Source organism: Bufo bufo, chromosome 1 (assembly GCF_905171765.1).
Source record: "Bufo bufo chromosome 1, aBufBuf1.1, whole genome shotgun sequence".
Taxonomy (NCBI): domain Eukaryota; kingdom Metazoa; phylum Chordata; class Amphibia; order Anura; family Bufonidae; genus Bufo; species Bufo bufo.
Genome location: NC_053389.1, coordinates 548243318 through 548256371, shown reverse-complemented (window position 1 = coordinate 548256371; position 13054 = coordinate 548243318). Strand labels below are relative to the sequence as shown.

Sequence of the window (13054 nt, the reverse complement as noted above, 5' to 3'; positions counted from 1 at the left end):
ACTGATACATTCTTCGACTACTTTATTAAGTCCACATTATGATGTAGCGTCGTTCTCTGCAGTACATTTGCTAGCAGCGCATTTAGCTGGGTCGGGGTATAGGGACTGGTGACAGGAGAATGAATTGTAGTAATTGGGTTAGGCAGCCAGTTAGTGAGGCGTGAAGACTAGAAATGTACGTCAACCTTCTTGTTGGTAATGATTAAGGAAGCTAGAGGGGGGAAGCATATGGAGCTAGTTTGGATTTGAAAAGCTTGTGTTTTACTTGTCATCTTTGATTCTGTCAATCCTGTCCTGAACGTACTTGGTGAGATCTTACCCACTGTACGTATGACCAATAAATAGCTAGTGAGCTGCAAATAAATTATGGGGAACACTAAAAGATATTTTGCTCGGAGGCAATTCTATGAAAATGTAATGACTACAATTTATGGACATCTACCTTTATGATAAAACGGGCATATCATAGTTGATTGATTAACCCTTCCATTTCTGTTCAGTCAATAATATTTACTCCTTGGATGAATCTTCTCACTCCCCTCATGCACACAAATGCCCATTGTACGATGTGACTGCCTACTTTGGCTTCATACACAGTGCATCTTCTAACACGAATATACAGGGTGTAGTAAAGGACAGAGAATTTGTACAAATGTTGGGCGTATTGACGGCTTAATAGTTTATTCTGTATAAATTAAATATTGCAGAATTCTGAATCCACTGATGTTTGACATTTTAATCCTCCAAAACATGTATGTTTAAAGGTAATTTGTCACCAGGAAAGTTACAGTTAAACCAGGTACACTGCCTTGTAAGGCTAGCTCAGCTAAATGTAACGATACGATTCACTTTGTGATCCATTACCTCATTCTGGAGAAAAAGTACTTTTAAACCTTATGCAAATGAGTTCAGTGCACTCAGGGCGGGCCTAAGCTACACTGTGCACACATGCTTCTCCTGCATCCTCTGCCAGTGCCTGCCTCTTATCAGCCGTTTTCAGAGGCTGCAGCACTCCTGAGCCGCACAGCCTCTTCTAGGCCAGTGACGTCATGTTTATTCATCACATGGAGTTCGTGCTCATTCTGGGCTTTGAAATCAATGAGGTGGTCATATCAGTTCTGGGATTACAATGCGGATCCCCTTGCGTCATGTGACCGTGTGTCATGATGTAAGGGGAGTCGGATCCCCGTGCATCATATGACCATCTGTCATGATGTAAGGGGAAGTGGTCACCACAGCGGCCTTCGAGGGAGCCCAGCAGAGCATCACAGGCCTGGAAGAGAAAGAGCGGGGAGCCAGTGTCGGAAAGTAGGTAAGTAATCTTCCTGCACAACCCCTTTAAAGGGATTCTGTCACCAGGATTTACCCTATAGATATATTCATATGTGCCCATCAGTCTCCTTGCTTTGTATTAAATGATCCCACTCTTACTGCTCTGTGTGTCTTTTATTTGTCAAAAAAGCGATTTTATTGCTGTGTAAATTACCTTGATAAGGAGCCCAAGGGGTTGTCCCACGATCCGTTGGAGCCCGGCCGCGCCCATCGTTCCGGAGCCCAGCACCGCCTACCAGTTAATGTATTCACTGCACTTGCCCTGACGTCATTCCTTCCAAGCACCGTAATCTCGCGTGCACAGGGAGCCAGCGCATGCGCAGTTGGATCGACGAAGCCTGTGCCAGTAGTCCGCACTGGCACAAACTACTGTGTACACTGCGCCTGCGCGAGATTGCGGCGCTTGAAAGGAATGACGTCAGGACAAGTGCAGTGAATACATTAACTGGTAGGCAGTGCTGGGCTCCGGAACGATGGGCGCAGCCGGGCTCCAACGGATCGTGGGAGAACCCCTTGGGCTCCTTATCAAGGTAATTTACATAGCAATAAAATCGCTATTTTGCCGAATAAAAGACACACAGAGCAGCAAGAGTGGGATCATTTAATACAAAGCAATGAGACTGATGGGCACATATGAATATCTCTGGAGGGTAAATCCTGGTGACAGAATCCCTTTAAGTTTTCTTGTTATCACTAAAGTGAAAAATTAAGAAAAGTGCCTTAGCAGACCCTTGAAACTAAAAAAAACAAACTCAGGGGTACATTGACTGGCTATAGTGAAATAAAGTATGGCCGTTTAGAAGATCCTCTGACAAATTCCTGACTTGAAATCAATCATTTAATTACGTGTTATTAAAGATGAATGCATTTTATCCGGTCATATCACTCCATATTACACAATCAGTTTAGGGCTCCTTTTCTTTATTTCCCAGAGGGCTGTAGTCATTTTCATCTTTTCGTGTGCTCATCCACGCAGATCTGTGAGTCACATCTGCTAGCTAGCAATCCATGCGGTTGTCAGTAACATAATAAAGAGGACGATTTTACAATATAGTGTTTCAGAATGAGGCCCTGTTAGACAGGCGCTTTTACAGACAGTCTTTTATTTTCTCCTTTAATGCTTGCGGTCTTGCTTGTATTCATTTGCACCATTTTCTTGCATGAGTGAGGTCAGATGTGTCCATTACTACATGCTTTAGCTGCTTCATATTACAGCATATGGCCTTCATGTCTGGCCATCTGAATGAAATAACTGAGCAGTTATAGCTCATGCTGGTAAATGTAGCCAAGACCTTAAAGAGCATTCGTCAGCAGTATAAACTCTATTAATCTAGGCATAGTGCCTGGAAGGGTTGATCCTGCTGAATAAAATGATATTGTCACGGCCACGGTTTTGGCCGTGACTCCTTGGGAGCCGCATACAGTTGCCCGCGGTTTGGGTTGTTGTTTCAACCGCAGCTTGAGGCTTGTTGTAGTTTGCCTCAAGTGCGGTTGCCGCGGACAACAGGTATGTGTGCGGTCCCTTTGGAGTTTGTGTGTGTGATATGTATGTCTGTGTGCACTCTGTCTTATGTGTGCTGTGCACTTACATCTTCCCTTCACTGTGGTTGCCCGTGGCAACGTTTGGTTGTAGTGTGTACATGTGGTGGCAGTGTCCTGGCCTTCGGGCGACTCCCAGGACATGCTTGCCACACATGTCGTTGCCTGCGGCAACAGCCACAGTGTGTTCTTCAGTTGGACACTGTCTGTTTGAGTTTGTGTTTCCCTTTCCTGGTGCTGGAAGGGTTAACTCCCTTCCCAGTGTGTGTGTGACTCACTGGGTGTGTCTGACTGCTGGGTGTGGCTTCTTGGCCTATAAAGCCTCACTGTTAGCATATGTCTGTGGGTTGCTTCAGCCATGCTTAGCTGGAGCAGCCTCCTGTGTTTACCAACTGCCAGTGAGAGCCACCCTTGTGGTTCATAAATATTATGTCACATTAAGTTTATGTTCATCTTTATGTGTGATGTCTATGTGATGGTCTGTTGGGATTTTCCTATGTTGTTTGGTGCAGCTTATGGATCTGGATTCCTGTTTGCACAGGGATCCAGTCAGCAAGGCTGTGGCAGGTAGGTGGAACTCGGATAGTTCACCTGCCATATCCGTAAGTCTGTTTGTGTTCCCCTTTTCCCTGCAGCTTGGCCAGTGAGACCCCTGTTCCTCCGTGTCCAGTAGGAACAGGCCGTCTTACCTTGACTCCTAGTCCAGCGACCGGTCGGAGGGTGAGTTAGGGATCCGAGGTTCCGGAGCATGGGTCCTCCTACCATCAAGGTCGGCCCATGCAGCTAGGAGTTAGGGTCAGGTTAGGGACGCTTTAGGAGGTGACCTGCTCCCTAATCCTGTTGTCCTGGCCGAGCAGCCATAACATCACGTGGCACCGCACGGCTGAGGATTTTCCCCATCCTCAGCCGTGACAGATACCTGTCTTCTACACATCGGTTGCAGAGTTCCAGAGTAAAAAGACTTTATGTAAATGAGGACTTCAGTGCACTTAGGGGTGGAGCTTGCTACTCAGCGGTCTACTGCTGCCCCTTCTGCTCGGTGCACTGAAGCCCTAATTTGCACAAGGAATAAATGTCTTTTCTTGAGACCGCTGTAACTGATTTTCACAGAATCCACCCTTCCAAGCTACCTTATTTAAGAGGGTTGACCCTGCTGCTGGTGCTCATTAATCTCTTCCTGCAACTTACCATACATTTACCTGCCAGCCATAGCAATAAATGGTCGGTCATGGACAGACTAGGTCCACCAGACTGAGACTCAGAGTGTGGGGTCCTAAGTTAGGGAACACACTCCATCACATCCATACATAGTGGAGCACATGGACAAGAGTATTTTGCATGAGACGCTCTCTTTAGCGGAAACTTTACATTTCTTCTACAAACCAATTATAGAATGGCATCCCTCTGTATTGAAATCATACCAGCCCTGGCATGATGACCCAGGTGTTATACAGATTCAACAGCTGGAAAACTCCATTAAAGAGGTCATGCCATGATGTAAAAAAATGAAAATCAGACATCATATGGTACATGACCATCTCTTTGTAACAAGGCTAGAACCAGTCCTGTACCTCACATGGATCCAGAGATCTCCCCATTCATTGCTCCAATTGGTCTGCTAGATTTATTTCAGGCTGGGGGGGGGGATGTCCTTTCTACTGTAGTTCTTTACCTGTAACTGCCACAGCTTCTAACAGAAGATATAGCTGGTGCCTGCGTTTGACCACCTCAGCGAGACAGACAAGAACTAACAGCAGGTGGCGCTATACATTTTATGAAATTTAATGGCTATACAAAAATTTTAATGACTTGCTATTAAAAAAGTATTCAGATCCACATGCTGGGATGAAATGTTAAATATTTTTCATGGCACACCACCTTTAAGATGGAATGTACTCGCCTCAAATCATTGCGCCCATGTACACGTGTACAAGAGTGTTAGTGAATAGGCTAGTGATGAAGTTAGTCACAGGTCTCATTAGTTACACACTGTAAACACTGTAGATAGCCACAGATATTTACCACGGAACCTTCATAGGTGAGAGGGAAGGGTTGCATTCAGGCAGAATGGACAGAAACTAGACAAAAATAGCCACTGGTGTTTTTGTATAATTCATGTAAAATGGACTTTGTTTTCCTTCAAAAGCAAGCATAAAGTATTTTGGACGTGAGTCATGGTGCATCTTTGACACGTTTGGAGGTTGTTGTGGCAAATGCGTGGTCTTCTATAGTTAAAAATGGAACTTTTTATAATGTGATAACTCTTTTGTCCATGGCTACCAACCACACACGTCATTTTACAGTGCGGTTTAGATATTAAAAGAGGACCTACCATCACTTCTGATGTGTCTGCCATAATAAAAACAAGTAATTCTCATGAAGTGATTCTGGATTCTTTTGTTATAACCAAAGGCAGCCTTAGGGTACATAGCGCCCTGTGCAAAAAGTCTTTATGGCGCCCCACACACACAGACCTCCACAGCCATTATAGGGTATTAAATACACTAAATTATTATTCAAATTGTAACTTAATTGTATGGAGAAAAGACTGCACAGCCATTGCTTAATATCAATAGGATATGTCATAAATGTCCCAAGGTGCAAGTTCCATCTCTGGGAGCCGCCCCTATCTCAAGAACAGGGCCCCAAAGTAAATGGAGTGCAGATGCCTGTGTGGCCACCCCTCCATTTATGATCTCCAGTCTCCTACCCAGATCAGGAGGTGTGATGACTTCACTGCATCTGCCTGCTGCTGGGGAGAGCTGCAGCCGGTGGGGCAGGGATCAGACCACCACAGCGTTCAACTGTATCTACATCATCAGGACCCAGATACTTTGGTGCCCCAGGCAGACACCGAGTAATAAAGGATTTAATCCAGTCACAACTGGTGTTTCTCTGACTAGAGTTGTTCACCTTTTTTTCTTCAGCATTCGCCCCAGACCTCCATGACAAGTTCTCCCAAATAGGGTGCATGGCAAGTGACGTATCTATGGGGGCGGGGAGTGAAAACATAGCAGTCACATCTAGGCCTGTTTGCCCAAAGAACCCTCTGCCATATAACAAGACACTAGTATTATAATAGTACCTTGGGGGTCCTTTACAGATCTTGCATTGGGGCAAAAACTGCTTCTGAAGAACCTCATATTGAACATCTCATAATCTACACCTCAACTGCTGCACAACTTCATAATATACACCATAGGTTGCAGAACATCATAGTACACACATATGCAGCTGCAATACCTGATAATTCACCCTTCATCTGCTGCAGAACCTCTTTATTCACCAATCATCTGCTGCAGTACGTCACAATACACGTCAGCTGCTGCAGAACTTCATGATTGTAAGACAGGTCCAGCACAACGTCTTGATAAAAACACAATTCTTTGTCACGCCTTAAAAAAAGATCCATAAGGAACATATGCACAAGCTATGCATTTGGGACGTGGCCCGATGAAGGACATGGCATAATGAAAGACAACGTGTTGGTCCGAAACGTGTAGCTTGTGAATATGCACCTTATGGATCATTATACACCCCTAATTTTCTCCAGAACTTCATAATGCACACCTCAGGGGCTGAAGTACATCACAATACATACTTTGACTGCTGAAAATCATCATAATGGACACCTCAGCGGCTGCAGAATATAATAATGCACACCTCAGCTGCTGCAGAATATAATAATGCACACCTCAGCTGCTGCAGAATATAATAATGCACACCTCAGCTGCTGCAGAATATAATAATGCACACCTCAGCTGCTGCAGAATATAATAATGCACACCTCAGCTCAGGGTTAAAGACAGTAAGGCTTGGGAGACACTGGATGGACATTACATTTAGAGATAAAAAATATACCACCTTGATGACTTCTTTCAGTCACATCTTATCTCTGCAAAGTGTGGCAGACACATCTTGGATTCCTCATTTTTCCATAATATTAACCCACCCTTGTTCCCCAACAGTACCCTCCTGCTGCTATCCCCAATCGCCCAAATACTATACTGCAGAAATAATAGTGCAACACAAATAGCCCCATTGTAATAATGCTCCTTAAAGTCCCACCAATATAAATAGTGCCCCCTACAGTACCCCCAATAGCAAGAAGGCTCCCCAAGCATGCCCCCATTAGTAGTAAAGCCCTTTATAGTGTGCCCAATAATGATGCCCCCACTATATCCCAGTAGTAATAATGTCCCTATAGGGCCCATAGTAGAAATAAGATCCACCTATAGTAGTGCCCCCAGCAATAACAAGGCCCCTCCATAAGGCACTCCTATAGAGCCCCAAGTAGTAATAAGGCTGATCTATAAAGCACCTCTATGAGCCCACAGTAGTAATTAGGCCCCCTATAGTGTCCCTTGTAACAAATGCCCCTATAGTGGCCCCAGTATTTATAATGAACCCCTGTAGCGTTATGGCCTGTATTATAATGCCTCTTTTACCCCATGTAGTGCCAGTATGTATAATGCTCTCCACTTCTGTAGTCCCCCTGTAGTAAATCAGTGATTTCCAACCTGTGGCTCTCCAGCTGTTGCAAAACTACAACTCCCATCATGCCCTGATAACAATGGGATTGTTTCTGCAGCTCCAATCTGCTGTTATCTTGAAAGGAGAACAGCATCTGATAAGCTATCAATTCCTCTACGAAAGTGTCACCACTTCTTCTAGTTTTACGTTCTTTTGCCACTCGTGCTTTGTCCATTTGCATGTAAATGTGAAGGCTTTTAGCTCTGAAAGCAGTGGAAGTAGTTGTTCCTGTGATACGCCTCCACGTGCTGGAGCTGCCAGTTCTGGAGGTTAGAGAAGACAGCTGATGTGAAAAGAGCTCCCCATGTAGCTTTACTATAATGAGGGCTGCGGATTCTTTATATAGATGTTTACCAGACACTTTGAGGCTTTCATGGGCAAATGCATTTGTCTCAACCCTATTGCTACTATGTCTCCCCTGTTTATACAGAAATAGCTGAAAGCAAAGTATTCTTCACTAGTTGTCAGCGCCCATATTACCCACTGGCACTAGGCTTATAATGGGCATTTGTCATTAGGTTTTACCTATTTACAACTATTTATTACTCCACAAAACGGTTGTCATTATTGTGTAGGTCTGATTAAAGAGACAGCAGACTGGTTAGGCTACTTTCACACTCGCGTTTGGTGCGGCTCCGTCATGGATCTGCACCGACGTCTTGAACACCACTGAAAGTCAATTGAGGACGGATCCGCTTTCTATTGTGCCAGATTGTGTCATAGAAAACCGATCTGTCCCCATTAACTTACATAGTGTCTCAGGACGGATCCGTTTGGCTCAGTGTTTTGCTGTCCGCCTCCAGAGCGGAATGGAGACTGAACGGAGGCAAACTGATGCATTCTGAGCAGATCCTTTTCCATTCAGAATGCATTAGTGCAAAACTGATCCAGTGTGAAAGTAGCCTTATAGAGTTAACCTGCTAATACACAGGATCAGATTTACTAATCCTACAGATGACATAGGCTTAGACCGGCTGTGTAGACCTGCACCGGATGTATCACAGGGGCTCAGGCTGGAGCAGGGATAGACACTTTTCTCTGACACTACACCAACTCTTGGTTGGCTTACTTTGAGATACCCTGCTGTGCAAGAATCGTGGCACAATTTTCAAAATGGCTCCTCTTTGGCCACTACCCCTTTTCTGAAAGCCCCACCCCATGTTGAGCATGTCAGAAAAAAGGGTAGACAAATTGCACCACTTTCCACACCAATTTTTGGCGCACACATGTTAGTAAATCTGGGCCAATGTCTCCTATTCAAGATGCCGAAATATTTAGATTTTGTAGTAGGCCGCCATTCACGCCTAGTATCTATACAGTCTATTAAAAAAACCTTATCTATTTTCTGTGTCATTCACTGTCAGGATTTTAGTGCTTCATTTGAATTCATAGTAATGCAAGGAGAGAGTATCTTGTGCTCTTTTAGATAGTAGTCAGAGGATTGTGCCTTATGCCGGTGCGCAGTATTGTAGTACTAATATTTGTTCCACTCATCAGCCACAATGAGAAGTTTTAATATGAGCTGTAAAGAGTTAGCAGTCTGCTGAGCAAACAGCCTGGAAGCTGCCATCTGCTGTTATGTTTTTTTCAGACTGTTGGCATACACATTGCTCAGGAGTGTCCTTCCTTGTAATATAGTTCTGTATGCTTACATGTGTTTGCATATTAAAGATGTCTTCTCTGTATGCCCGTTTTTATACAGAGCTCATGGAAAAATGTAAGTATTAAAGGGGTTTTCCAGCCGAAAATTGCTGGCAGTTTGCCCAGAGGGACTTTAAGGGGTGATGACTGGACCCCCAGCGATGAAACACTTATCCCTTATCCTCAGCATAAGTGTGTGATCACTGGGGGTCCGACCACTGGAATCTTCAGCAATCACGAGAATAGACGTAATTTCTGGCTTGTTGAGTTAGGACATGAAACGGCGAACAGAGTCAGTACTACAGCGTCAGAGTTTGGGGGTGAGTACCTCATGTTTTTAAAGGGGTTATGTTGTGCCACTAATAACACTTATCCCCTATGCACAGGATAGGAGATAAGTGTTTGATCGCTGGTCTGACTGCTGGCACTCCCTACGAGAACAGAGGGTTTCCAAGTGCCAACAAACTGCCCCATGAGGATGGAGCAGTGCTGCGCATGCATGTGCACTCACCCTCACCTATCCCCTGACGCTGTCACATAGAAACATACAATTTGTCGGCAGATAAGAACCATTTGGCCCATCTAGTCTGCCCAATATACTGAATACTATGAATAGCCCCTGGCCCTATCTTATATGAAGGATGGCCTTATGCCTATCCCATGCATGCTTAAACTCCTTCACTGTATTTGCAGCTACCACTTCTGCAGGAAGGCTATTCCATGCATCCACTACTCTCTCAGTAAAGTAATACTTCCTGATATTACTTTTAAACCTTTGCCCCTATAATTTAAAACTATGTCCTCTTGTATCAGTTTTTCTTATTTTAAATATTCTCTTTCATCTTGTTGATTCCCTTTATGTATTTAAAAGTTCACCACTTCATGATCTGACTCAACTTACCAGAAATGCTAGGAGCGGCCTGCTCAGCCAGTCAGTGGCCAATGTTCGGCTGAGCTGGCCTTTCTTGGTATTTACAGTGCGTCAAGCCAGTGGAGGGCAGGAATTAAGGACTGTGACAACAGCTGATTGGGGGGGAGGGGAATCAGCGAAGGTATCTCTTTTGTGTTTTTATGCCCCACTGAGCCCACTGCCACCGCTCTGTTTACCTGCTTGCCGGTGAGCAGCTGTAATTAAAAGTATGGCGCCCCCATTTCACTTTATGGGACAGCTAAAGAGATCAGAGAAGGCAGCGCTCATATGAGTCCTGCCTTCTCTTTAAACAGTTGTTCCATGGAAGTACTGGAGTCAGACCTCCACCGATCTGATATTGACGACCTATCCTGAGGATAGGACATCAATAGTAAAAAGCGGACAACCCCTTTAAATTAACAATGGGAGCAACAGGTCATTACTTACCTGGCAGAACTCAGGAGGAGAACTCAGACTGCCCCCTGGGCATCGGCCCACCAGGAAAATTCCCTGTAGAGTCTATGGCCAATCCCCCTCTGATGGCTCGTCTCCAACTGGTAAAGAGTATAAGAATCATTGACTTGTGCAATCAATACAAATGCAGAGTCCTCATCTTCCTCCACTAATACTGCTAAAAGGTTTCTGAAATTAGGACTCTACAATTATCTCTGTTTCCTCCTGACAGATACGAGTGCGAGGAGTCTGAGAGCACTTGAGAGGACACACCATTAGCAGAAAGGCTGACCATGACGTGCATACATTTCTTTGTGGTTTATATATGTATTTGGACTGTTTGTCCTAGAAAAGTGAAGTACAAGTTATTTTACATCAGTCTGGTCTGTCTGCTCATTGATTGTTATTTTGTCTTTCACTTTACCTTTTCACAATTATTCTAAAACCAACATTGCGTTCTTAAAGGGGTTATGCAGCCTGTTTATATTAATGACCCATCCTCAGGTAAGGTCATTAATATCTTATCGGCGGGGGGTCCAACAGCCGGCACCCCCACTGATCAGCTGTTTGAAGTGGCCGCTGCGCTCCATTCAAGCGCTACTTTCTCTTCATTACACGTCTCTGAAGTGCAGTGTAATCACAGGTACTCGCTCCATTCACTTGAATGAAGCAAGTACCTGCAATGATACTACGCCACCACTACAGGGTAGACGACGCGTAATGTAATGAAGAGGAAGCAGCTCTCCTCTGGAGTGCCGTCTCTTCTTCAAACAGCTGATCGGCGGGGGTGCCGGGTTTCGGATCCCCACCAATCAGATATTGATGACCTATCCTGAGGATACGTCATCAAAATCAACAGGCTGCATAACCGTTTTAAGCTGTGTTATTTCACATTATGAATAGAGCTTTATAGACTCGGCCAATATAATATCAGTAATTAGTTATACTCCTGATGCTTCTACTCCTTTTACAGATCGGCAGGAGGGAGATTGTTACAATGTTCTTCTGCAGTTCCACTTAGAAAACTGCATCATGCATCTCCAAGCAGGCCATTGACTAAATACAGATGGTTCCTGCTTATGAAGGGAGGGATAATAACATTATATTGGGGCATTTTTGATAATGTCATTTCCTAATACATCATGCTGGAGCATCACTGCTGGACCATTATACCTAATTTATTGCAGAAAGATCAGAAAGGGAGCTACTGCTGGATTTTAGGGAATTCAGTCAGTATCTTATTTGTCACCTTATACTAATATTATTTTTTTGTTCATCGCCTATTGTCATTGATGGATCCTGTGTACACCTGCCTTTGATGTAAATTACCGTAGCTAACAACTGAGAATTGCTGACTATAGAATAGAAATTGTAAGGGATTTAAATATAAATAGTGACACAGAAAATTCTAAAAAAATATTTTAAAAGATATGTTCCATGATTGTATACACTCATTGACAAAAAATAACACGGATGCTCTAGTGCCCTGTTGGACCCCTCTTGCCTGGATATAAGATGTTACGGTTGGGCATGGAGACATACAGGTTCCATATGATACAGTATCCTGCAGCACATTTGCTCACAGATATTGCAGTTGGACCTGTAATTCCAGCACACTCTTAGGTTGGCTAAGGTGGCGTCCTAGCTGGTCCCACAAATGCCTGATTGGTGATGAATATGGCAGCACAAGGAAATGTTGCAACCTGGCAGATACATTCCTTGGAAAACCTTCTTGTGTGGGGACGAGCATGATCCTGCTGAAAAATATCAGTTGGAAGCCCTGCAATGAGAGGCAACTTGTGGTCGCAAGATGTCCTACATGTATCGCTTAGCTTTTAGTGTTCCTTATATCACTATTAAGTCGTATGCAAAGGCTTTCCAGATAATCACACCAGCAGTTGGAGCAATGTGTCGCTCCACAGCAAAGGCCAGATTGAAGCACTAACCACAAGGCCTCCATACCAGAACTTGATCATTGTAGAATCCCAAACAGAACCTAGATTTGTCGCTAAAAGACTATACAGTTTCAGTCTGTAGTAGTCTAGGTTTCTTGTTCTCCACACCATTGCAAGTAAAGGCAACGGAGACTGGCTGTCAATGGGAGGACACATAATGGATGCTGTGACACCAAATTTCCTTATGCTAAGCACCTAGACATGGTCCAGGCAGTGACAGAGGTGTGTAATGAAGGTATCATCTGTGTCAGGATGGTGGACAATGAAACTGTGGGAGCTGCTCGTTAGAGATGGCCTTGCGGTTCGCCCGGCGGTCATTTCGCTGCGAACTTTGCTAGTTTGCGATTCGCCGAACATTCGAACATATGGCGAAGTTCGCTTGCGCCATATTCTTTTGAATTGCGCCGAACTTTGACCCATGACACATCCATCAGGTGGGACAGGACAGCCAATTGAGACGTTTCAGCACATGGACATACCCCCTATCTTATAAATAAACCTGATCTGGCCGCCATTTTACATTCAGTCTTTTGCCAGTGTAGGGAGAGTTTGCCGTGTGGAGCAGGGACAGTTAGGGACACCAAACGCTAGCTAATATGGCCACAAAAGTCCTTTTAAGAACTGGTATAGGTGTGATATACTGAGGGGTGCGATATACTTATAATATACTTTCTAACATAGTGCATTTGTA

At 44.3% G+C, this 13054-nt stretch overlaps 1 protein-coding gene across 1 annotated transcript in view; it reads left to right on the top strand.

Moving 5' to 3' along the window:
* Positions 1–13054, top strand: part of SLC2A13 (solute carrier family 2 member 13) — a 177548-nt gene that overhangs the window by 148215 nt on the left and 16279 nt on the right. The window lies entirely within an intron of this gene.